We start from the raw sequence: 26,929 nt of genomic DNA, 5'->3' as shown, positions 1-26,929 counted from the left end.
CAGTTTTCCCGTCTCTCTTCTCAGGTCACCGTCGGTGTAGCTGGCTGTCTATCACTACGAGTAAAAGTTCAAACTGGTCCACGTTCCAATTAGGATGCCAACGGCCTTGTTCAGCTATGGAGAAGAGGAAGTCTGGAACAGAAACAGGAGTTAGAATAACCAGTAAAATAGGTTCGTTAGAGGGTGGTGAGCTTGCAATGGTGCAGGTGAACCCAGGCACTTTTCCCCTCAACCTTGGCTGCAGTGGGGGTAGTGAGTAACACCTGAAAAGGCCCCTCCCATTGTGGCTCTAATCCCTTCCGAATCCATACTTCCCTGGTGCCACGAGGGACAATTCGGGTAAAACTGGGAGGTCGAGGTGAGCATCTTGAACCTGGTTGTGAGCTAGTCGCAGAGCCTGAGTCAGAGAAAGAACATAGGTGGTCATCAGTCGAGCTGAGATACCATATCTAGGAACAATTTCCCTCATTAACACCTTAACAACAGTTTGAGCCTTATTGTCCAGGGTAGGGTAGGCTTCAATCCATCTGCTAAACACATCTACTATTACTAACACATATTTTTAACACTGAACTTTTTGCAACTCAATGTAGTCCAACTGAAATGTCTCAAAGGGACCTTCGGGTAGGGGCGTTTTACCCCAATCACAGGGGACTCCCTTCCCTGGATTATGTTGCTGGCAAACCAGGCAACGACTACTGATGTTCTGGGCGAGTGCCTGGAGTCTAGGGTGCCACCAAGTAGCCAAAAGTGTATCACTCGTGGTCCTTGCTCCACAATGAGTAGCAAAATGCATACATTCAATAACCCATAGAGCCAACTCGTCAGACATGCAAGTCTGTTCCGCGGGAGTGGTCCAGAGTTTGGAAACATCGTCATAAGTACATGCATAATATTTCCACAACAGTTTATCTTTTTCAGGAGCGTCCTCCTGTGCTTTTATAACATCTTGGATGGTTGGCATTGGTTTTTCCGAGGCTAACTTATCCTTCGCAGGATTTTTAGTCTGACTCATCATTTTGGGCACTACCATCTGTTGGTCACGAGAGGCCTGTTTAGCCTCTTTGTCAGCACAATGGTTCCCTATATCAACCGGGGATTTTCCGGTGGTGTGGGCAGTACATTTAACAACGGCAATGTGCTTGGGGAGCATGAGGGCTTGCAACAAATCAGATATTAGTTGCTTATTTTTCCATAATTGTCCGAAATCATGGGCCACCCCAAAGGCATACCTAGAGTCGGTATAGATATTGACTTTGAGGTCTTTGGCCAAGATACAGGCTCGGGTGAGGGCGAATAGTTCAGCTTGTTGGGCAGAATAGGCGGTTTCAAAAGCGGCAGATTCCAAGACCTGATTCTCCTGGTTTACTATGGCGTATCCTGAGATTCGTGTACCTTCTGGATTAATAGAAGAACTTCCGTCAACATACATAATACAGTCTAGATCTTCAATTGGTACATCAACTAAATCTTCCCTGACTGATGTGGCCTCTTGAATTAAAGATAAACAATCATGACTGGGTTCTTCCTCATCTTGGGGTGGCTCAGTAAGAAAACAGGCCGGATTAATTGCAGTACAGTGCCGAAAGGTCAGTTTAGGATTGCCTGTGATTTCAGTGGGTACTGTCGGATAGAGAGCCAGTCCACAGCACTGATCCTTGTGGAACACCACTACCCACCTTCTGCCACTGTGAATAGCTACCCTTTAATCCCATTCTCTGCTTTCTGTCTTGAAGCCAGCTAACATCCATTCTGCTACTTGTCCCCTGACTCCGCATTCTATGACCTTGTTCATCAGTCTATTATGGGGTACCTTAGCGAAGGACTTTGAAAATCTAGATAAATTATATCTACAGAATTACCCTTGTCTACTCTCTCTGTTACCTCTTCAAAAAATTCAATGAGTTTGGTCAGGCAACACTTTCCCTTTTGAAATCCATGCTGACTATTCGTTATTATATTTTTTGTTTCTAGATGTTCTTCTATTTTCTCCTTTTAGTAGGGCTTCCATTACTTTTCCTACCACTGATGTGAAGCTGACTGGTCTATAATTCCCTGGACATGTTCTATCTCCTTCTTAACTATAAATATTATGTTAGCTATCCGGCAGTCCTCTGCTAACCTACAAGCATTTATTATATTCTTAACTTTTTATTATTAATGGGACGTGAGCGTTGCTGGCAAGGCCGGCATTTATTGCCCATCCTTAATTGTCCTTGAGAAGATGGTAGTGAGCCGCCTTCTTGAACCGCTGCAGTCCGTGTGATGAAGGTGCTCCCACAGTGCAGTTAGGGAGTTCCAGGATTTTGACCCAGCGGCGATGAAAGCACGGACAATATATTTCCAAGTCAGGACGATGTGTGACTTGGAGGGGAACTTGGGGGTGATGGTGTTCCCATGCACCTGCTGCCCTTGTCCTTCTAGGTGGTAGAGGTCGCAGGTTTTGGAGGTGCTGCCGAAGAAGCCTTGGTGAGTTGCTGCAGTGCATCTTGTAGATGGTACACACTGCAACCACGGTGAGCTGGTGGTGGAGGGAGTGAATGTTGAAGGTGGTGGATGGGGTGCCGATCAAGCGGGCTGCTTTGTCCTGGATGGTGCCGAGGTTTTGAGTGTTGTTGGAGCTGCACTCATCCAGGCAAGTGGAGAGTATTCCATCACACTCCTGACTTGTGCCTTGTAGATGGTGGAAAGGCTTTGTGGAGTCAGGAGGTGAATACCCAGCCTCTGATCCGCTCTTGTAGCCACAGTGTTTATGTTGCTGGTCCAGTTAAGCTTCTGATCAATGGTGACCTCCCAGGATGTTGATGGTGGGGGATTCGGCGATAGTAATGCCGTTGAATAGCAAGGGGCGGTGGTTAGACCCCCGCTTGTTGCAATGGTGGGATTTGAACTCATGACCTCTCAGTTACCAATCCAGTACAATAAAAGCTTCACTATTGCGCCCCTGGGATCACGACATGGGCAGCTGCCGAGACTGAGCCTGAGTCAACGCCCCAGAGCCTCTGATCCCAGGTTCATCTCATTTTATGTTCTTTGGGGTGTGAGACGCGTCTCAAGCTCATCGTTCGTTCACATTTCAACCGCACAGGAAGACTCAGGGTTTGAATTGTGGCAAGATGCCAATCACAGAGTGTTAGAAAGCTCCATTTATGGTCTGCCCATTTGCTTCCATCGCGTTTCGAATGTTATACATTTGATGATATTGTTTCGGAAAAGCAATGTGTAACGAGTCACTGAAGCCAATAGAAAACAGGAGCTGGATTAAGGTCAGGAGATGAACTCATTAACCCGGGATGCTTCAATGATTGTGCACTCAGTTACATTTCCCACTAAATGCTTCAATAACTTCTCCGAGCCAGCTCACCAGTTAAGATGTCAGTGTCTGCGACTTAAGTAATAATCAACAGAAATAGGGCAGGGAAGTCGAAATGGATGCGAATGTTGATCAGAGTCCTTTGTCAAATTTCGATTTATGAAAGGGGCAATAATGGAGGAGATTCCCACTGTCAACCAGACCCATTTTTATCACAATGTTCAAAGTGCATACAGTTCAATATTCAACGGTATAGGACCAGAAGTTTCTGGGAAACTCACGGTGCGGTTAATGGCGCTCGGCGTTATTGACGTGTAAATCGCCCAAGAGCTTGTGGCGAGGGAGAGCTTCCCCGTGAGTTGCGAATCACCACAAGTTGCTGGACGATTTGCGCCGCTCCGCCGTTAACCTTGCCCTCAGCCTCCCCGCGAGTTCCAGGAAATTGCAGCATTTGCGCATTAATCACGCATTAAACTCACCGCGGAAAGTTAGGGCCAGTACTTAACAGCGCAAGGACCCGTTTAATGAGGAGATTTATGCTCCTGCAATGCCACTCGACCTCTCCGGCCCAGAAAGGGAACGATTGAAACAGTGGAGTCTCATTCCTGCAGCAAGTAAATTGTTCTTGGAGTGTTTTTCACATTTTTCAATTTTTTAATTCTTCTCTTACTTTTCCTTTCTGTCTCCTTTTCTCTCACTCTTTTAATCCAATCTTTCTTTCCCTTTCTCTATTTCTCTTTCTGGACCTGATTTGACACTAATTCACCCGATTTCCTTCTCCGTCATTCCTCTGTTTCTTTCACAATCCTTAAATCTCACGGGTTGTGGAGACAGACTGTTGGTCCCGTCATTCATTGGGGTCCCAGTTGCCCCATTGCCCTCGCTGCCCTGTTACCCGCTCGCTCCAAGCGAGTTACAGAACAAACATGTTTGAGCTGAAGGGTGAAGGAGAAAGGCTAGCTAACAGGGCTCACTGCAAGATGTAAAATCTGGGCCAATATTTCAATTTTGTCAGAATACCATTTTATACTGGGGTCGATTTTCCGGGCGGGAACATGGCAAAGCGAGCAGCTACTCAACCGGGAGAAGCAGCACACAGGATCATCTGATGCCGACGGCGTTGCCTCATTAACCAGATACTTTCTGATTTCCCGGTCCTTTTGGAAGAACACAAGAATTAGGAGCAGGAGTCGACCATTCGGCCCCTCGAGCCTGCCCCGCCATTCAATAAGATCATGGCTGATCTGATCATGGGCTCAGCTCCACTTCCCTGCCCGCTCCCCATAACCTTTTATTCCCTTATCGCTCAAAAATCTGTCTATCTCCACCTTAAATATATTCAATGACCCAGCCTCTACAGCTCTTTGGGGCAGAGAATTCCACAAATTTACAACCCTCTGAGAGAAGAAATTCCTCCTCATCTCAGTCTTAAATGGGCGACCACTTATTCTGAAACTATGCCCCCTAGTTCTAGGTTCCCCCACGAGGGGAAACATCCTCCCAGTATGTAAGTGTCTGCTGGCCGCAGGAGGCCACAGGTTTGGTATTTGCCTATTACCAGTTCCTTTTACCTTTATTAAACCCACTGGCCTGGAGTTTACGCTCGAATGCGTTGTTTGTTTGTTTTCACCGCAATTCCCCCAATATCGGCGGAACCGCCGCAAATGATCAGAATTTTAAGCGCAAATTGCATACAGAACTCGTGTTTCCGCGATCTTTTGCACCGATTTTAAAAACATCCGCTAGAAGCAGGTCCCGCCCACAAAACTGGTCACGCCTACAGAATGAATAGAAACATAGACTGAATCACCATTAGGAGTGTCCGCTAATTGCACTGGTTTGCGGTCCTTCGAGGAGGCTCCAACACTTAAGCCGCATCTTTTGGGTGCTGGGACACCAATAGGTACGATTGGAAAGGTTTGGAATTTAAAAAAAATTATTTATGAAGGAAGAAGGAGGTGGTACTCAGTAAGATAATGGGACGAAAGGCAGATAAATCCTGACCTGAACCTGATGGCTTGCATCCTAGGGTCTTAAGAGAAATAGTGGCAAGGATTGTGGATGCACTGGATGTAATTTACCAAAATTCCCTGAATTCTGGGGAGGTCCCAGCAGATTGGAAAACTGCAAATGTAACGCCCCTATTTAAAAAAGGAGGCAGACAAAAAGCAGGAAACTATAGACCAGTTAGCCTAACATCTGTGGTTGGGAAAATATTGGAGTCTATTATTAAAGAAGCAGTAGCAGGACATTTGGAAAAACAAAATTCAATCAGGCAGAGTCAGCATGGACTTATGAAGCAGAAGTCATGTTTGACAAATTTGCTGGAATTCTTTGAGGATGTAACGAACAGGGTGGATAAAGGGGAACCAGTGGATGTGGTGTATTTGGATTTCCAGAAGGCATTTGACAAGATGCCACATAAAAGGTTACTGCACAAGATAAAAGTTCACTGGGTTGGGGGATAATATATTAGCATGGATAGAGGATTGGCTAACAAATAAAAAACAGAGTTGGGACAAATGGTTCATTCTCGGGTTGGCTATCAGTAACTAGTGGGGTGCCGCAGGGATCAGTGCTGGGACCCCAACTATTTATAATCGATGTTAATTCAGAGAAGGTTCACTAGGTTGATTCCGGGGATGAGGGGGTTGACTTATGAGGAAAGGTTGAGTAGGTTGGGCCTCTACTCATTGGAATTTAGAAGAATGAGAGGTGATGTTATCGAAATGTATTTGATTATGAGGGGGCTTGACAAGGTGGATGCAGAGAGGATGTTTCCACTGATAGGGGAAACTAGAACTAGGGGGCATAATCTTAGAATAAGGGGCTACCCATTTAAAACTGAGATGAGGAGAAATTTATTTTCTCAGAGGGTTGTAAATCTGTGGAATTTGCTGCCTCAGTGAGCTGTGGAAGATGGGACATTGAATAAATTTAAGACAGAGATAGACATTTTCTTAACCGATAAGAGAATAAGGGGTTATGGGGAGCGGGCAGGGAAGTGGACCTGAGTCCATGGGTTCAATTTTCCCCAAAGCTTCTTTTTGGCATACATGAAGAGTTATGCCCATTCCTCTGGGGCCTAAGTACACCAAAAAACAAGTTCTAAGTTTCCCCGTTGGATTTCTTCATTTTGGCGTGGCCTAACCTGTCCTTTAGTTTTGGTGGTGGAGCCTTGATGCAGATCGGGTTGCCATGGTAACCAGGGATACACAATGCGACCTGAGGCTGCAAAGTGAAACATACAGCCGGCTCCCAACACATTAAAACACATTGCATCAACTTAAATATACATTAAACTCATTGCATCAACTTAAAAATACGTTAAAATATATTGTAGCAACTTACCTCCAATTATTAAAGCTGGTCCCGCTCCCCGCCCCTAGCCCTGGCCGAAGGACTTGCCGGTCTACTTCCCTAGCCCACTCCGAGGCCCTTGCTGGTGCCGGTCCAGCTCCAGCTCTCCAACCACCCCTCCCCCCACCTCCCCCAACCCCAAGTGCCTTACTCGTCCACTCCTAGCCCAGCTCCTACCCCGCCACCATCCCAGGCCGAATAACCTCTTCCCTCCCAGTCCTCGCACCTAACTACATCCACTTCCACCCCCTCCCCCCACATCTCTCTCTCCCCCTCTCTCTTACCTTTACTGCTGCTACTGTCCGGGCATCTGCTGCACTTACTTGCGCCGATTTCCTTACCTGCGCCAATTTCTTTAACACTCCGGAAGGTTTTTCTGCAGAGGCCACATACACCGGCCTAAGCAGAACTGGAGTAACTCTCAGCTGGCCAAACTTGCCTAAGTGGCCAGTATTGGCGCGGGTGGCAGCTTACGCCCCCTTGGGCTGAAAAAAAAACGTACCTAAAAAAAACGTAACTAACTGAGTTACGCTGGTGCAAATTGATTGGGAAAACTGGGGATTTTTAACTTAGGCCAAAAAAAGCAGCCTGCTCCAAAAAAACAGCGCAAATCACTGGGGAAAATATATCGGATCAGCCATGATCATATTAAATGGCGGAGCAGGCTCGAGGGGCCGAATGGCCTACTGCTGCTCCTATTTCTTATGTTCTTATGAACTAAGATACTTCTGGGCCCTCCTATCCCTCTGCCCAACTCCCTGCGCCTGTACACCACAGAACACCAAGTACCGTCTCTGAGCTCCTGCTTGGTAAGGTATAATCGAGTGATACTCTGTCATCTTGGGTGATTCTTATATCTTGTTGACCTGAAAGCTAAGAAAGTGACAAATATTAGCATTTTATGTGAAGGATAAGCATAGGAACTTTAGGAAGAGGAGGAGGCCATACAGCCCCTCGAGCCTGTTCAGCCATTCTATTCGATCACGGCTGATCAGTACCTCAGCTCCATTTACCCTCCTTTGCTCCATATCCCATGATACCCCTGCCCAACAATATTCTATCCGTCTCAATCCTGAACGCTCCAATTGACCTCCAGCATCCGCTTCCTTTTCGGGGAGAGAGTTCCAGATTTCCATTATCCTTTCTGTGAAGAAGTGCTTCCTGATGTCACTCCGGAGTGGCCAATCCAGTAATGGCTTTTACGAAGAAAAATAAAGCAGCTGACTCATCTGTTAGTGGCGATGATATAAGAACACAAGAATTAGGAGCAGGAGTCGGCCATACTGCCCCTTGAGCCTGCTCCGCCATTCAATAAGATCATGGTTGATCTTCGATCTCAACTCCACTTTCCCGCCCGATCCCCATATCCCTCGATTCCCCGAGAGTCCAAAAATCTCTCGATCTCAGCCTTGAATATACTCAATGACTAAGAATTCCAACGATTCACAGCCCTCTCGACAGCTACCCTATCAAAACCCTTCATAATTTTGACGACCTCGATCAGGTCAGCCCTCAGCGAGAGGGGTGTCGAGAGGGTGGTGAATCTTTTGAATTCTCTACCCCAGAGGGCTGTGGTTGCTCAGTCAGTGAGTACATCCAATGCTAAGATCGAGAGATTTTTGGACTCTCGGGGAGTCGAGGGATGTGGGGATCGGGCGGGAAAGTGGAGTTGAGATCGAAGATCAGCCATGATCTTATTGAATGGAAGAACAGGCTCAAGGGGCCGAATGACCGACTGCTGCTCCTGCACATTAAATGGTAGGACACTGAAAAGTGTAGAGGAAGAAAGGGACCTTGGAGTGCAGGTCCATAGATCCCTGAAGGTAGCAGGCCAGGTGGTTAAGATGGTTAAGAAGGCATATGGAATACTTGCCTTTACTTCTCGATGCATGGTATACAAGAACAAGGAGGTTATGCTAGAACTGTATAAAACACTGGTTAGGCCGCAGCTGGAGTACTGCGTGCAGTTCTGGTCACCACATTACAGGAAAGATGTGATTGCACTGGAAAGGGTGCAGAGGAGATTTACAAGCATGTTGCCTGAACTGGAGAATTTTGGCTATGAGGAAAGATTGGAGATGCTGGGTCTGTTTTCTTTGGAACAGAGGAGACTAAGGGGAGACCTGGATTGAGGTGTATAAAATTATGAGGGGCCTGGATAGAGTGGATAGAAAGGACCTGTTTCCCTTGGAGAATGAGTCAATAACCAGGGGGGCATAGATTTAAAGTAATTGGGGGGAGGTTTAGAGGAGATATGAGGGGAAATTTCTTCATCCAGAGGTCTGGAACTCACTGCCTGAAAGGGTGGTAGAGGCAGAAACCCTCACCACATTTAAAAAGTACTTGGATGTGTACCTGAAGTGCTGTAACCGACAGGGCTACGGACCTAGAGCTGGAAAGTGGGATTAGGCTGGATAGCTCTTGGTTGGCCGGCGATGGGCCGAAATGGCCTCCTTCCATGCAGTAAATTTCTATGGTTCTATGATTTCTTATGTTCTTAGGCTATTTGATCCTATCAAACCATTTTATAATCTTTAAGCCCTCTGTCAGGTCACTCCTCAGCCTTCTCTTTTCCAGAGTGTTGGGGGAATTTCCAACATTGATGCACTTTGTTTGCATGTCTGGTTCTGAACCTCTGCTTCAAGCTGGCATGGTTTCACACATCACTGGACATTTTGTAAACCATCCACACATGTTAACAGCAAGCTAATTTACTCCAGCAGTCATTGGGACTTTGTGTTGATATTGATTACTGAGCTTACCATTCAGGATCTGACGGGTTATGGTGATGCGATAGAGTATGCAGACAGTAATAAGAAAAGCAGGAGTGCGTGCTTTGTGTGCAAGAGAGAGAGAGATAGAGAAAGAAAGAGGGTGTATGTTGCACAGCAACAGTCACAGCGTCGTGTTGCCTCATCACAGAGATAACGGAGGCACTGGTGCGTGATGATGTGATGGTGGAAGATGATGACGTCACCACAGAAGCCCATTGGTCCAGTCTCAGTCATGTGTCTCTCCGGACACCAGGAAGATTGGTACCGTTCAGGTGGACCCCACAAACAGCAATGTTATAATGACCAGATGATCTGTTTTAGTGATGTTGATTGAGGGACAAATATTGGCCCCAGGACACCGGGGATAATTCCCCTGCTCTTCTTCGAAATAGTGCCATGGGATCTTTTACGCCTGCCTGAGAGAGCATACGGGGCCTCGGGTTAACATCTCATCTGAAAGACGGCATGTCCGACATTGCGGCACTCCCTCAGTACTACCTCTCCGATAGTGCTGCACTCCCTCAGTACTGCCCCTCCAACAGTGCGGTGCTCCCTCAGTACTGCCCCTCCAACAGTGCAGCGCTCCCTCAGTACTGCCCCTCCGACAGTGTGGCGCTCCCTCAGTACTGCCCCTCCGACAGTGCAGCACTCCCTCAGTATTGCCCCTCCGACAGTGCGGTGCTCCCTCAGTACTGCCCCTCCGACAGTGCAGCACTCCCTCAGTACTGTCCCTCTGACAGCGCAGCGCTCCCTCAGTATTTCCCCTCCGACAGTGCAGCGCTCCCTCAGTATTTCCCCTCCGACAGTGCAGCGCTCCCTCAGTACTGCCCCTCCGACAGTGCAGCGCTCCCTCAGTATTTCCCCTCCGACAGTGCAGTGCTCCCTCAGTACTGCCCCTCCGACAGTGCGGCGCTCCCTCAGTACCGCCCCTCCGACAGTGCGGCGCTCCCTCAGTACTGCCCCTCCAACAGTGCGGCGCTCCCTCAGTACTGCCCCTCCGACAGTGCTGCGCTCCCTCAGTACTGCCCCTCCGACAGTGCGGCGCTCCCTCAGTACTGCCCCTCCGACAGTGCGGCACTCTCTCAGTACTGCCCCTCCGACAGTACGGCACTCCCTCAGTACTGCCCCTCCGACAGTGCAGCACTCCCTCAGTACTGCACTGGGAGCGTCAGCCTGGATTTTTGTTCTCAAGTCTCTGGAGCGGAACGTGTACACATGAGCTTCAGTGCGACCCACTGAGTCCAGTCCACATTATTGCCCATCGTTGGGTGTCGCGATGGCATTGAGAGTTAAGCGTGAGGTGTGGAACTGGAGTTGGAGGTAGCTCAGACTGAGTGTGGAGTGGCAGGGAGAGGGTAAGGAAAGCAGGTTGCCTCCCCTGAAGGACATCAGTGATCCAGTTGGATTTCTACGACAATCCATCAACTTTCATCACCGTTTGCTTTCTCAGCCCATCGGGTCCGTGCCAGTGTTTATGCTCCACACGGACCTCCTCCCACCCTCTCTCACTCCACCCTGTTCATCGCACCCTCTCAGCATATTCTTCTATTCCCTTCTCCCTCATGTCTTTATCCAGCTTCCTCTTAAATGCATCTTGTTGTGTATGCAATAACTCAATGGACTGAATGCTGTAAACTCCGAACAGGTACAAACCTGGCTCCACTTTACTGGGACCCAAAGTGATTACATTACAAGATAGCTGGCCGTTTATACCTGGGCTGCACACACATGCGCACAGCCCAATGACCTCTGACAGTGGCGCCACCTGGTGGCTAGTAAACCCAAGCATACATACATGACACATCTGTACTATTCACTTCATTGAATTCAATTTCACAACTTTCCATGGTGAGATTTTGAACACAACTTAATAACCATTATTTGAAATTTATCAGATGCTTTAGAATTTCCTCTGTGTCAGTGTCTGCTGCAGAAGGCCTTGGAGAGAGTGCGGAGGAGATTTATGGGAATGGTACCAGGGAGAAGGGATTTCAATTGTGTGGAGAGACTGGAGAAGCTGGGGTTTGTTCTCCTTGGAGCAGAGAAGGATAAGGGGAGATTTAACAGAGGTGTTCAAAATTAAGAAGGGTTTTGATAGAGTAAATAAGGAGAAACTGTGTCCAGTGGCAGGAGGGTTGGTAACCAGAGGGCACAGATTTAAGATAATTGGCAAAAGAGCCAGAGGGGAGATAAGGAGAATTTTATGTACACAGTGAGTTGTTGTGATCTGGAACGCGCTGCCTGAAAGGGCGGTGGGAGCAGATTCAACAGTAACTTTCAAAAGGGAATTGGATAAATAAAAGAGCAGGGGAATGCAACTAATTGGATCGCTCTTTCACAGAGCCGGCACAGGCACGATGGGCCGAATGGCCTCCTTCTGCTCTGTATCTATCTATGATTCTATGACACTACATCCATGTTTTCTGGGTTAACTTTATTCGAATACTGGGAGCTGAGGAAAATCTGACACTGCCTCAGTATTTGACAGTACAACAGAAGAACATAAGAAATAGGAGCCGGAGTCGGCCATTCGGCCCCTCGAGCCTGCTCCGCCATCCAATAAGATCATGGCTGATCTGATCTTGGCCTCAACTCCACTTCCCTGCCCGCTCCCCATAACTCTTGACCCTCTTGTCAACAGAGACTACACTGGAATAAAGCACTTGTAAACTGCTTAGGAATGCACTGAGGTTGTGAAAGGCACCGTAGGAATGCAAGTTCTTATTCAATAGGTTTTGTTTTTAATGAGCATTTGTTCCAAGGCCCCATTTGGTGATTAGTCGTGTTAATTGGGCCTGATTTACAAACCATAAAGGCTGAAAAACCATTCTGGTAAATGTCAGTAAAAGTAAGTATGTCACAGGCAGAATTTATATTGACGAAGTGAACCTGAGGCACTGATCGAGTTTTTCGAATGAAAAATATTCACAGGTTTATTCCCTTTGAGAGTGTTCCCCTCACTAATCTCCTGCGGAATGAGTCTGATCTAGCATCTCTCCCACTAATGAGGCCTCATCCCACTGTTTGCCCACATGAATTTGCTGTCTGATGAGATTCAGTTCGTCTTTGACACATTTATTACCATAACTACCTGGCTGGTATTCATTTTTAAAATGTTGCATTGCGTTTTGAAGACCAATTTTAACCTAGTCCGGCCCAACGACAACCGGGCGGAGGGAGAACAGTTAAAATGGTTGCAGCCACTTCCCGCCTCCCCCCACCGCCTCCTCCGATCCTCCGCCAATCCTCTTCCGATCCTCGTCCGATCCTCCTCCGACGTCACTGACTTTCTGCAAGATGTTAACAGAGCAGTTAATGAAACATACGGGACCCTGGACTTTATAAATAGAAGCCAGGAAGTTATGCTCAAACTTCCATAAAACACTAATTCGGCCCCAGCTGGAGTATTGTGTCCAGTTCTGGGCACCGCACTTTAGGACGGATGTAAAGGCCTTTGAGAGGGTGCAGAAAAGATTTACAAGATGATTCCAGGGATGAGGGACTTCAGTTACGTGGATAGACTGGAGAAGCTGGGGTTGTTCTTCTTGGAGCAGAAAAGACTAAGAAGAGATTTGATAGAGGTGTTCAAAATCATGAAAGATTTAGCTAGAGTAACAAAGGAGAAACTGTTCCCATTGGTGGAAGTGTTGAGAACCAGAGGACACAGATTTAAGGTGATTGGCAGAAGAACCAAAGGCGACATGAGGGGAAACTGTTTTATGCAGCGAGTGTTAAGATCTGGAATGCACTGCCTGAAAGGGATTCAATAGTAGCCTTCAAAATGGAATTGGATAAATACTGGAAGGAGAAACAAAATTGTAGGATACGGGGAAAGAGCGGGAGAGTAGAACTGACTGGAATGCTCCTTGAAAGAGCTGTCACAGACTCAATGGGCCGAATGGCCTCCTTCTGTGCTGTGCTGTGATGTGCTGTGCAGGAGAGCAACAGCAATGAAGAGGGTCGTCACCAAGGTCCAGGTCGGTGATTGGAGCGTGGACAGATACAGCAGGAGCGGCGAGGTTGGGTGGAAGGAGCGGCGAAAGACTCTGGAGGGATGTGATCGGGGCCCAGGGGAGGAGTGAGTTCGGGGCCAGGGGCCCAGGGGCAGCACGGACCAGCCCACACCGCGATGTGTGCGCACTAGGTCCGCGCAGCAGAGCAGGTCCCCAGTCGTCTTGGTTAACCCTTGCCACTGGACCAAGACCTAGCTCTGTCAAGCCCGTGTGGTGGCTGGTGTGCAACGGCCACCACACGTTAAAAAAATTCACGCACAGTCATCTTCCACCCTTCAGGATGTAGCTTGGGATCTGGAATATCAGGTCCTTCATTGAAACACCTGTGAACTTTTTGACGTGGAAACAAGTCATCCTCGTCTCGAGGGACTGCCTGTGATGATGATGATGATGATGATGATGACTATTCTTTGATTCTATGTAAGTACACTCAGCACTGGATACTATTATTTGTAGCCTCTGATTTCACCTTTGACTAAACCAAAAGCCCGGGCACATTTATTGATCGATCAGGTTCCCCTGTATGATCCAAAATCGAACCAATGCTTGGTGCCCCCTTCACTGGTCTCTCAGACACCTGATGCATTCAACAACCCCAGGATATCCCAAAACGCTTTACAGCCAATTCAGCACTTCTTTCCAATGAGGTCACTGTTGTAATGTAGGAAGCTCGGCCGCCAATCTGTGCACAGCAGGATCCCACGAACACACACAGAGAGAGCGGTGAGAATGTGGAACCTGCCACCAGTGGGAGCGGTTGAGGCTGGTACGCTCACAATAAAGGATGAAACTGAGTACTGTGTACAATGAGCAAGTGTGACCTTAGCTCCTTTAAATAAGATTCCGGGGTGCAGGTACCTCGTGGGTGACCTGCTTATATACCGTGCTCCCAAGGGATGCTGGGATCCCTTGGGACTCCAACAGGTGGGCTCTCTGGTGGTCAGGTGTGATACAGGTCACAAGGGGCTAAATACATAACAGAGGCGAACAGGAAAGATGCAGTCAAGGAGAAGCTGGATAAACACATGAGGGAGAAAGGAATAGAAGGATATGTTGATGGGGTGCGATGAAGAGGGGTGGGAGGAGGCTGGTGTGGAGCATGAACACTGGTACGGACCCGATGGGCCGAATGGCCTTTTACTGCTCTGTGAATTCTATGCAATTATCAAAGTATTTTTTTCCAGCTTTTCTTAAGTGCCTGTGACATGGTAAAGAAAGAGATAGTTGGAGAAATTCAATAGTTTACCTTTAATAACTTTATTAACTCTGTTTCAGGTTTATATTAGATTGTGACATAACGTAGAGTTGGCTGGGTTGGCAGGGACAGGCCACTGAGTTTGAGTATTGGTGTCTAGTTGAGGCAGGGTATGGAAGGAGCATTCCTCCGCATTTGGGAACATGACATTGGTGTCTCACTCGACCCCGAGAGGATTTTCCAACCACATATCAGCTCCATCACCAAGATCGCCTATTTCCACCTCCGTAACGTCGTCCACCTCCGCACCTGCCTCAGCTCATCCGCTGCTGAAGCCCTCATCCATGCCTTTGATACCTCTAGACTTGACTATTCCAATGTGCTCCTGGCTGGCCTCCTACCTTACACCCTCCATAAACTTGAGCTTATCAAAAACTCTGCTGCCTGTGTCCTAACTCACAACAAGTCCCGCTCACCCATCACCCCCTGTGCTCGCTGACCTACATTGGACCCTCATCCGGCAACGCCTCAGTGTTAAAATTCTCATCCTTGTTTACAAATCCCTCCATGGCCCTTGCCCCCCTACCCTCCCTATCTCTGTAATCTCCTCCAGTCCCCCTCCCCCCCACCCCTACCCGAGATGCCTGCGCTCCTCCAATTCTGCCCTCTTGCACATCCATGACTTTAATCGCTCCACCATTGGCGGCCGTGCCTTCAGCTGCCTGGGCCCTAAGCTCTGGAATTCCCTCCCTAAACCTCTCTACTTCGCTCTCCTCCTTGCAGACGCTCCTTAAAATCTACTTCTTCGGTCATGTGCCCGAATGGCTCGGTGTGAAATTCTGTCTGATTACTCTTCTGTGGAGCGCCTTGGGATGTTTCACGATGTTAAATGCGCTATATAAATGTTACATCTACGGTATCAGTGGGGTAGGCTCTCTTCTGAGAAAGATGGTCATCTGAGGGTGGGACCTGAATGCCTAAGGCAGCGAATGTTATTCAGTGCTGTTGGCTTTCTCTCGCTGTGAGGAGAGAATCTCTGTCGGACTAGAGATGCCATTTCTCAGCAATCTTTGCTAATCTTTGTATCAACGGGTAGAAAGACCTTCCATGTTTGTTTCTTGCAGTCAATTTGCCATGTCCCACAATACTCACTAAATTAATTATACCATTCACAGAGCTCTGTACCGCACCATCATGATGAAGCAGCGTGCAAGCAAACAGCTGGGCTTTCTGCTACATTCACAATCTGTAATTACAGTGCTGGGATAACACAGAACCCGAAACATCATCGCAGGAGAACCGACATCAACAATGCTGGGAAGCTGCAGCAATAAATAGACAAGAATGAAAGACGTGCATTTCTATAGCACCTGTCCCAAAGCGATTTGCAGCCAATGAAATACTTTTTGAAGTGTAGTCACTGTTGTAATTAGGAAACGCGGCAGCCAATTTGCGCACAGCAAGCTCCCATAAACAGCAATGTGATAATGACCAGATAATCTGTTTTTAGTGATGTTGATTGAGCGGTAAATATTGGCCCCAGGTCACCGGGGAGAACTCCCTTGCTCTTCTTCGAAATAGTGCCATGGGATCTTTTACATCCACCTGAAAGACCAGACAGGGCCTCGATTCAATATCTCATATGAACGTCAGCACCTCTGACAATGCAGCGCTCCTTCAGTACTGCCCCTCCGACAATGCAGCGCTCCCTCAGTACTGCCCCTCAGACAATGCAGCACTCCCTCAGTACTGCCCCTCAGACAATGCAGCGCTCCCTCAGTACTACCCCTCCGACAATGCAGTGCTCTCTCAGTACTGCCCCTCTGACAATGCAGCACTCCCTCAATACTGCTTCTCCGACAGTGCAGCACTCCCTCAGTACTGCCCCTCCGACAGTGCAGTGCTCCCTCAGTACAACCCCTCCGACAATGCAGCGCTCCCTCAGTACTGCCCCTCCGACAGTGCAGCACTCCCTCAGTACTGCCCCTCTGACAATGCAGCGCTCCCTCAATACTGCTTCTCCGACAGTGCAGCACTCTCTCAGTACTGCCCCTCCGACAGTGCAGCGCTCCCTCAGTACTACCCCTCCGACAGTGCAGTGCTCCCTCAGTACAACCCCTCCGACAGTGCAGCACTCCCTCAGTACTGCCCCTCCGACAATGCAGCGCTCCCTCAATACTACTTGTCCGACAGTGCAGCACTCCCTCAGTACTGCCCCTCCGACAGTGCAGTGCTTCCTCAGTACTGCCCCTCTGACAGTCCAGCGCTCCTTCAGTACTGCCCCTCCAACACTCACTCAGCACTGCACTGGAGTCTCAGCCTAGATTTTTGTGCTCAAATCTCTGGAGTGGGATTTGAACCCACAACCTTCTGACTCAAAGGATAGAGTGCTACCCACTGAGCCACTGCTGAATAATATATAGTCAAAATATCTTAATATTACTTAATAATACTGGAAGAGGAAACATTTGCAGGGCTATGGGGAAAGTGTAGGGGGAGTGGGACTAATTGGATCACTCATTCACAGAGCCAGCACAGACACGATGGGCCAAGTGAATCCATTCTTTAGACACTTATTTTCCAAGCAGTATGTGGCTGCCTTATTCCTCCTACCCAAAGGCACCACCTCACACTTATCTATATTGAAATTAATTTGCCATTTACACGCTATTCTGCAAGTTTATTAATTTCCAGGAAATGTGAGTTCACATCATAGCACGGCAGTTTGAGAATTAAAATTCAATTAAAAAAAATAAGCTTATAACAGTAAACATGACTGTTATGTCTTTAGATGCTCTGATAATGACTCCAAGAGGCAATGTATTGTACTTGAACTGTAGTGACCTACGTCCACTTAATGGGCCCAAGTTTCCACATGATTTGCGCCTGATTTTTAGGAGCAACTGGTGGAGAACGGACTATTTTAGAAATCGCAATTCTTCACATTTTTTTTTCTGCAGTTCTAGTCAGGTAGAACAGTTCTAGTTTAGAACAGAATTTTTTCTTCAAAAGGGGGCGTGTCCGGCCACTGACGCCTGATTTGAAAGTTTCCACAGTGAAAATGTACTCCAAACTAAAGTAGAATGGAGCCAGTGAAGATTTTTGTAGAACTGAAAAAACCTGTTCTACACATTAAAAAATCAGGCGCAGGTTACAAATTAGGCGTCCAGAACGAGGTGGGGGGAAGGAAACTCATTAAATTAGACAATAAATCCTTATTTATACTTATACAAATATTATACAAATAAATCCAACCTGAATAAACATTTATAAGCCAAGAAAAGATTAAATAAACCATCTTCCTACCTGTGTGAAAGTGCTTCAGCCAGGGAGAATTCTGCAGCCGTTCGTGTTGCTGAGCGGGAGGGGGAGAGAGAGAGAGAGAGGGAGGGAGAGAGAGATGGGGGGGTGGAGGGAGGGAGAGAGAGAGAGAGGGGGAGGGAGAGAGAGAGAGGGGGAGGGAGAGAGAGAGAAGGGAGGGAGGGAGAGAGAGAGAAGGGAGGGAGGGAGAGAGAGAGAGGGGAGGGAGAGAGAGAGAGGGAGAGGGAGGGAGAGAGAGAGAGAGAGGGGAGGGAGGGAGAGAGAGAGAGGGGAGGGAGGGAGAGAGAGAGGGGGGGAGGGAGAGAGAGAGAGGGGGAGGGAGAGAGAGAGAGGGGAGGGAGGGAGAGAGAGCGGGGGGGGGGAAAGCGAGAGAGCGGGGGGTGAGAGAGAGAAAGCGGGGGGGGAGAGAGAGAGCGGGGGGGGGAAGAGAGAAAGAGAGCGGGGGGGAAGAGAGAGAGAGAGCGGGGGGGGGAAGAGAGAAAGAGAGCGGTGGGGGGGAAGAGAGAGAGAGGGGGGGAAGAGAGAAAGAGAGCGGGGGGGGAAGAGAGAGAGAGGGGGGGAAGAGAGAAAGAGAGCGGTGGGGGGGAAGAGAGAGAGAGGGGGGGAAGAGAGAAAGAGAGCGGGGGGGGAAGAGAGAGAGAGAGCGGGGGGAGGAAGAGAGAGAGAGAGAGCGGGGGGGGGGGGCGGAGGAGAGAGAACGGGGGGGGAAGGAGAGAGAACGGGGGGTGAGAGAGAGTGGAGGGGGGCGGGTGGGAGAGAGAGAGCGGGGTGGGGAAGGGAGAGGTCAGGTTGGATCGGATCCAGTCCGGGAGTCGGGAGTCGGGTCCGGGGGGGGGGGGGGGGGCGGGTCGTCGGGGAACAGGAGCGCGGGTCGGGTCAGTCGGGGGGGGGGGAGTGGGTGTCGGGTCTCGGGGCGGGGCGGGGCGGGAGCGGGTGTCGGGTGTCGGGGCGGGGGGGGGGGGGAGCGGGTGTCGGGTCTTGTCGGGGGCGGGGAGCAGGAGCTGGCCATGGGAGGAACCCCAGTGAGGCCATTGGGCCAGGGCTAGGGGCAGCGTGCTTCGGGCCCCTCCCACACAGTTCGGCGCCTGGAGCTACTGCACTTGCGTGCCGACTGTAGCGCGCATGTGCAGAGGTCCCGGCACTGTTTTCAGCGCAGGGACCTGGCTCCGACCCCCCCACAGCTCGTGCTGGCTGCGCCGAGGGCCAGAGGACCTGCAGGAAGGTGGAGAATACCGAGGATTTTTTTAGGCGCCGTTTTAGGCGCGAAAGACGGGCGCCCAGCTCGGAGGGGCGCCCGTTTTATTTCTTGTGGAAACTTGGGCCCAATGTAACTCCGGAGTGAGGATCACATCTGGTGGCCTGCCTTCGATACTAGGCCTGGCCCACCTGTACAGGTAACCTACAAGGAACCCGGTTGGCTCAAGTTGCCTGCTCTCAGGGCCTTTGCCGTTGCTCCTAGCGACGGGCAGGTTCACAGATGCCTGTGACCTCCCTGTCCTTTCCTTACGCCCCGGGTGGCTGCTGCTCCCTGAGGGGCAGTCGTCTAGCAGTGCACAGGGAACTGCTGACTCGCTTGCCTGGGCGTTATTTGGTTTGGGATTCTGGCTGGTCCCGGTCCCATTTGGGAGAACCGCTACGGGTGACCCTTCGTCCCCGGGTGTAGCCTTGGTGGCGATAGGGTCTGGGGGCTGCGTCTTAGCATGGTTTGCTCTTTCAGGCTCATGGCGGTTGGTGCCATCGGCTGCCTGAAAGGTGGAGCCAATCAGAGGCTGGGTATCGATACTGGTGCCGTTGCCCTCCTGAGATCGCTTGCTCTGCGGCTTGTATGTATTGGCTGCTTGTGGCCATACTCCCTGGTGCATCACTCTGGTCCCAGGGACGCAGGCTACTACATTGGGTAGCTCGCTGGACCTGTGTGCTCCCGATGGCTATTTGCCCGCTACATTATCTGAATACAATTGAAATCCTACATCGCACAATGTTGCATTACTCATTGTAGATAAACTGTAGCTCCAATCGCGATCGCATTACTTTTCTTTGCTTATTACATGTATAAAACTCTGATCATCAATTACAAGCTTTACATTTAGCTCACAGTTGTTATTACATTGAGTGAGAATGTGGACCTGTCCCTTTACGTATGGTGGGTTGCTGGCCTCCTTTAAGAGAGCCTTGCTATCTTTACCCCAATCCTCTTCTTCGCTTGGTACCACGTGTTGCTCCATCAGCGCTGCACCTCGTGGTCTGGCCCCCACCATCTTTTCCTTCAGTGCTTCACCTCGTGGTTTGGGCGCCAGCTTTCCTCCCTCTGTGATGTCGGCTGCTGTGACCCTCTTCTCCCCGGATTCTGCCACCGAGGCTGGGAAGTCGCCTTTGGATCTGATTTTCTTCCTCCGGAGTCCTGCCACTGGAGCCTGGATAGTGCGTTCAGGTCGTCTCAGCTGGATCATCTCCACGCAGTCGTGCTGGGCGGTCTGTGCCTCGGGTGCTGTGCTGGTCTGCTCTCTGGTGCCGGATCCAACCTCAGGTGGGGGATTGCTTTGCCTCTGAGCACAGGGGACGTCGATTGCTGGAGGGATGAAATCTTCCCAGCTCCAATGGATCTTCTCCATCCATCTTCTGCCGAGTAGTGTTGGTCCATTGCCTGCAACAATCCACAGTGGTAACTTGTGCACCGCGCCATCATGGAGTACCTTAACATCTGCACTACCAATGACTGGGATAAGCTCACCAGTGTAGGTGAGCAGCTTTGCCTGAACTGGGACCAACTTGGGTCGTTCAGTTTGATTGTCCCATAGCCTCTTAAAGGCTTCTTGATTCATTACTGACTGGCTCGCCCCCGTGTCCACTTCCATGAAGACTGGAACGCTGTTTATCTCGACTTCCATCCTCAACGGGGAACATTCTGTGGTGCAGGTAAACATGTCATACACCTCATCGTGGGGCTGAGCTGTCTCTCCGACTATCGCTTCATAATCTGCGCTGGAATCATGGACATCTGCAGACTCTTCATCAACACAGTGAGTCATATTTCTTTGACACATTCGTGGAGGTGGCCCTTTGTGCTGCAGCCTTTACACACATAGTCCTTAAAACGGCACTGGTGAGCCCTGTGATTCTCTCCGCAACGCCAGCATGGTGCTACTCGATTAACCCCCCTCGGCGGACTCTGAGGTTAGGGACTCGGGGGGCCTGTTCTCTTTCCCCTGTGAAGATTCACATCCAGCCTCTAAAAGGTGCCATTCTGTGTACAGTACTTGCCGGGTTTGAGTCCTGAGGATGAGTTATCGGCCTATAGCAGCAGGTCGAGGCCTGGCTCATGGTGATGGCCTTCTGCAGTGTGACTGTGGTATCCACAGATAGTAGCCTGTGAAGAAGGCCTTTGTGGCCGATTATGATGACAAAGATATTCCGCAGCGCTTCGGTGAGGTGTTTGCCGAAATCACATGGTGCCGCCAGCCTCCTGAGGTCTGCGGCATATTTCGCGATTTCCTGGCCTTCGGGCCGTCAGTGGGTATAAAACCGGTGTCTGGCTGTGAGGATGCTCTCTTTGGGCTTGAGTTGTTCTTGGATCAGTGCTACAAGCTCCTCATACATCTCGGTTTTTTTTTTTGAAATTCGTAGCCAATCGTTCCAATTCTTTGTCAAATCACAAACGCCAGAGGTCACCTTGCACACGCCAAGGATCACTCTGCGCCAATGCTCTTAGCCAAAAGGCCTAGAGCCACTGCACCGTTCCTGGAAGTACTGCAATACCAGGTTCGTGCCATGGAGGTGGATGGGTCAGGTCCCCCACACACCTCCGTGGAGGTGGATGGGTCAAGCCACCCCACCCACTCATACATCTCGGTTGTTGTCTTCGCTGGTACCAGCAAGTCCCTGACAAGGCCACAGACGGTGGGCCCACAACTGGTTAGCAGGATAGCTCTGTGCTTGTCAGCCGGTGTGGCCGGATTATCGCCCGCCAGGTCGTTTGCTGTGAAGAAATGGTCGAGTCTCCACAAAGGCTTCCCAATCATCAGCGTCGGTGAACTGCTGCAATGAACCAAGGTTAGCCATTTTCGCGTGAAAGTCCGTAATCGCTTTGCCAATTGTTATGTCATTAGATGCTCTGATAATGACTCCACGAGGCAATGTATTGCACTTGAACTGTAGTGACCTTAGTCCATTTAATATAACTCCGGAATGACGATCACACATGGTGGCCTGACTTTTATACTAGGCCAGGCCCACCTGTACAGGTAACCTACAAGTCTTCCACTGCAGTGCCCTCTGGTGGCACACCTTAGTGACCATACAGCTGGTGTACAAGTTTCCCACAGTAGTGCCCTCTGGTGGCACATCATATGTAATAGTACAAGCAGTAAACATGTTTGGAAACATGACAGTGACCACTTAGCTCTGGTTAAAAACCCAACTGGTTCACTCATGCCCCCCAGGGCAGGAAACCTGCCATCCTTACCTGGTCTTGGTTTACATGTGACTCCAGGCCCACACTGGTGTGGTTGACTCTTAACTGGCCCTCTGAAATGGCCCAGCGAGCCACTCAGTTGTATCAAGCCCCAGCATCGAAGCACTGACCACACTCGACCAGCTCCGTTGTACACCATCGTCCGCATGCCCGGCACGAAAGCAAGCAAGTGCTGTACTCGGAACTCTTGCACGGCAAGCGAGCCCCAGGTGGGCAGAGGAAACATTTCAAGGACACCCTCAAAGCCTCCCTGATAAAGTGCAACATCCCCACCGACACCTGGGAGTCCCTGGCCAAAGACCGCCCAAAGTGGAGGAAGAGCTTCCGGGAGGGCGCTGAGCACCTCGAGTCTCGTCACCGAGAGCGTGCAGAAAGCAAGCGCAGGCAGCGGAAGGAGCGTGCGGCAAACCAAACTCCCCACCCACCCTTTCCTTCAACGACTACTGTCTGTCCCACATGTGATAGAGACTGTGGTTCTCATATTAGACTGTTCAGCCACCTGAGAACTCACTTTTAGAGTGGAAGCAAGTCTTCCTCGATTCCGAGGGTCTGCCTATGATGATGATGTATCAAGCTAGCCTTGCCATTGATGCCCAGATCCTGAGAATGAATACAGTAAATATACTGTTGTACTGGAGGTCTGTGGTCAGGACGGAGTTAAAAGCAAACTGTAGTAAGACCCTTTCCCCGGGAGAATGGATCTGCAGGCTGATAGTGACAGGCAGGACTTGTTACTGCCGTTCAAACCATCTCCAACATACCCAAGGAACCTCATCAGTAAAACCAAGGACACTGTCCTTAAAAGATCAACTTCTCAAAGTCAACTTTATCAATGTCAGAAAAGTTGCTTTACTGTAAAACAAGATTCAGACAGGATGTGTTCTCAGCGATGTCATGCCATCAGTTAATGCCAAAGGACAGTGTTTCCCTTTTGGTTAACACCGTACCAAGTGGGACATCACAGGAGTGCGACCCTTCATCATCACCATCATCATCATCATAGGCAGGCCCTCGGAATCGAGGAAGACTTGTTTCCACTCTAAAAATGAGTCCTTAGGTGGCTGAACAGTCCAATATGAGAGCCACAGTCCCTGTCACAGGTGGGACAGACAGTCGTTGAGGGAAAGGGAGGGTGGGACTGGTTTGCCGCACGCTCCTTCCGCTGCCTGCACTTGTTTTCTACATGCTCTCGGCGACGAGACTCGAGGTGCTCAGTGCCCTCCCGGATGCTCTTCCTCCACTTAGGGCGGTCTTTGGCCAGGGACGCCCAGGTGTCGGTGAGGATGTTGCACTTTATCAGAGAGGCTTTGAGGGTGTCCCTGTAACGTTTCCTCTGCCCACCTTTGGCTCGCTTGCCATGAAGGACTTCCGAGTAGAGCGCTTGCTTTGGGAGTCTCGTGTCTGGCAGGCGAACAATGCACAGAGACTCACTTCAGTATTAAATCCAAAATCTTTGGAGTTCCAGTAGAGAAGTTAGGCTCAACCTGCATCGAACCTTGGTTAGACCACATTTGAAGTACTGCGTACAGTTCTGGTCAACATATTATATAGAGGCGCTAGAGAGGGTGCAGAGAAGATTTACAAGGATGTTACCTGAAATGCGAGGATATAATTATCAGGAAAGGATGAATAGGCTGGGTTTCTTTTCTATTGAGAAAAGAAGGCTGAGGGGTGACCTAATAGAGGTCTTTAAAATGAGGAAAGGTTTTGATAGAGTGGATACAGAGAGTGTTTCCACTTGTGGGGAAGAGCATAACTGGAGGCCATCAATATAAGATCGTCACCAAGAAATCCAATAGGGAATTCAGAAGAAACATTTTTTACCCAGAGAGTCCTGAGAATGGGGAACTTGCTACCACAGGGAGTGGTTGACGCGAATAGTATCAATGCATTTAAGGGGAGGCTAGACAAGCATATGAGGGAGAAGGGAATAGAGAGTTATGCTGATAGAGTTAAATGAGGAAAGATGTGAGGAGGCTCGAGTGGAGCATAAACATCGGCATGGACTGGTTGAGTCAAATGGCCTGTTTCTGTGCCATATATCCTGTGTAGATTGATCCCAGTGAACCGTGAGCCTTTGTCCTTTTTAGCAGAAGCCCAAACCGTCCTGAGGCATCTGCGACATTACACTCGGCAACATGGCCATTTATTCTGCAACTGTCTGTGTCATGCATCTTACATTATTATATATATAACTGTATCCTAACATGCTATACATGACTGTAATAAGATATGACCTGTAACCACCAGCATACCTTACCACCAGGGGTGCACTTGCAAGAGACAGGTATATAAGGACAGGTCTCAGGCAAGTGCAGCATTCCAGAGCTGTGAAATAAAGGTGCAGGTCCAGAGTGACCTTGACTTCACTACATGCCTTGTGTGAATCTGTACTGAGGGGACAGGACTTTACAGTGGCGACGGGTTACGGGATTACAGAGTCCACAGAATGGCGAACAATGGATCAGATGAAAAGTACAATGCAGGAGACAATTGGGAGGACTTTATGGAAAGGCACCAGCAAAGCTTTGTAACCAAAGACTGGTTAGGCGACGATAAGGCAGACAAGAGAAGAGCCCATCTCTTGACCAGCTGTGGCTCAAAAACATACGTTTTAATGAAGGATCTGTTGGCACCCAAGAAACCAGCAAGCAAGTCGTTTGAAGAATTGAGCACACTGGTAAGAGACCACCTGAAGCCAGCGAGCAGCCTACACATGGCCAGACACAGGTTCTACAACTACAGAAGCTGTGTGGGCCAGAGCATACCCGACTTCGTGGCGGAACTTCGGAGGTTGGCTAGTTTATGTGAGTTCTCCGATGAACTGAGGAGAGAAATGCTGAGAGATTTTTTCATTGAAGGAATAGGCCACGTAGGCATATTCCGAAAGCTCATCGGGACCAAGAACCTGACCTTAGAGGCAGCAGCACTGGTTGCACAAACATTCTTGGTAGGGGAAGAAGAAACGAGGCTGATTTACAATGCAGGTACGACAACTAACGAAATATCGGAACAAGAAGTTCACAGCACTAAACAAGCTGCTACCTCCACACACAGACAAAACCGAGAGAACAGGTTCTTGACAGCAAGCAGAAGCCATCAAGGGCCACAGGAACGGCCGTTCACACCTCATCAACCCACAATGCGAGCAACCAACTACAAACTGAGAGAAGCTCAAGAGAGATCAGCCAGACGCAGCTCATTCTTTGGAAACTCTTTGAACAATGGAACAGGTCTGTGCTGGAGGTGTGGGGGTGGGCACTCGGCAAGGGGATGTCGATTTCAGCAGGCTGTTTGCAGAAATTGTGAATATACAGGGCATTTAGCCCGCATGTGCAAAAAAACGGCAGCTCGGCTGGTATACGAATCGGGTGGGTCGGAAAACGGACCAGAAGATGGTGGGGACAGTACCCGGGACACCGGTGTACAGCGGGTCAACACGATAAATGGCCGCTGCTCCTGCAACAGGATGCGTCCTATAATGGTGAAGGTCCTACTCAACGGGATATCTGTCAACATGGAGCTGGATACGGGAGCGAGTCAATCTCTCATGGGCACTCAACAATTTGAACAACTGTGCCCGCATAAAAGAGACAGACCAAAACTCACAAGGGTCGACACCACACTAAGGACCTTTACCAAAGAAATCATACCAGTCCTCGGCAGCGCCATGCTCTCTGTCACACACAAAGGGACAGTGAACCGACTTCCCCTGTGGATTGTCCCCGGAGACCCCCCAGCACTGCTGGGGAGAAGCTGGCTGGCAAAACTAAACTGGAAATGGGATGTTGTCCATGCCATGTCATTAGAGGAACGGACCTCCTGCTCAACAGTTATAAAGCGATTTGAACATCTCTTTCAGCCAGGTGTGGGCACTTTCAAAGCGGCCAAAGTCAAAATCTACATCACACAGGATGCTAGACCGGTCCATCACAAGGCCAGAGCTGTACCCTATGTGATGAGGGAAAAGATTGAACACGAACTAGACAGGCTTCTGCGGGAAGGCATTATATCACCTGTGGAATTTAGCGACTGGGCAAGTCCCATCGTCCCAGTCATGAAGCCTGATGGATCTGTACGAATCTGTGGGGACTACAAATCTACCATAAACAGAGTCTCCCTACAGGACCAGTACCCGCTGCCCAGAGCGGAGGAATTATTTGGCACATTGGCTGGAGGTAAACTTTTCTCAAAATTAGACCTCACATCTGCGTATATGATGCAAGAATTGACCGAGGAATCCAAGCTACTCACCACCATCAACACACATCGAGGCCTTTTCATGTACAATCGATGCCCATTTGGCATCAGGTCGGCAGCTGCCATATTCCAGCGCAACATGGAGAGTCTGCTCAAGTCCATCCCGGGGACGGTTGTATTTCAAGATGACATACTTATCACAGGCAGAGACACCGACTCCCATCTCCGTAATTTGGAGGAAGTACTAAAGCGGTTGGATCGGGTAGGCCTACGAGTCAAGAA

This window comes from Pristiophorus japonicus, chromosome 15 (genome assembly GCF_044704955.1).
Source record: "Pristiophorus japonicus isolate sPriJap1 chromosome 15, sPriJap1.hap1, whole genome shotgun sequence".
NCBI lineage: Eukaryota > Metazoa > Chordata > Chondrichthyes > Pristiophoridae > Pristiophorus > Pristiophorus japonicus.
This window is presented reverse-complemented; position numbering follows the sequence as displayed.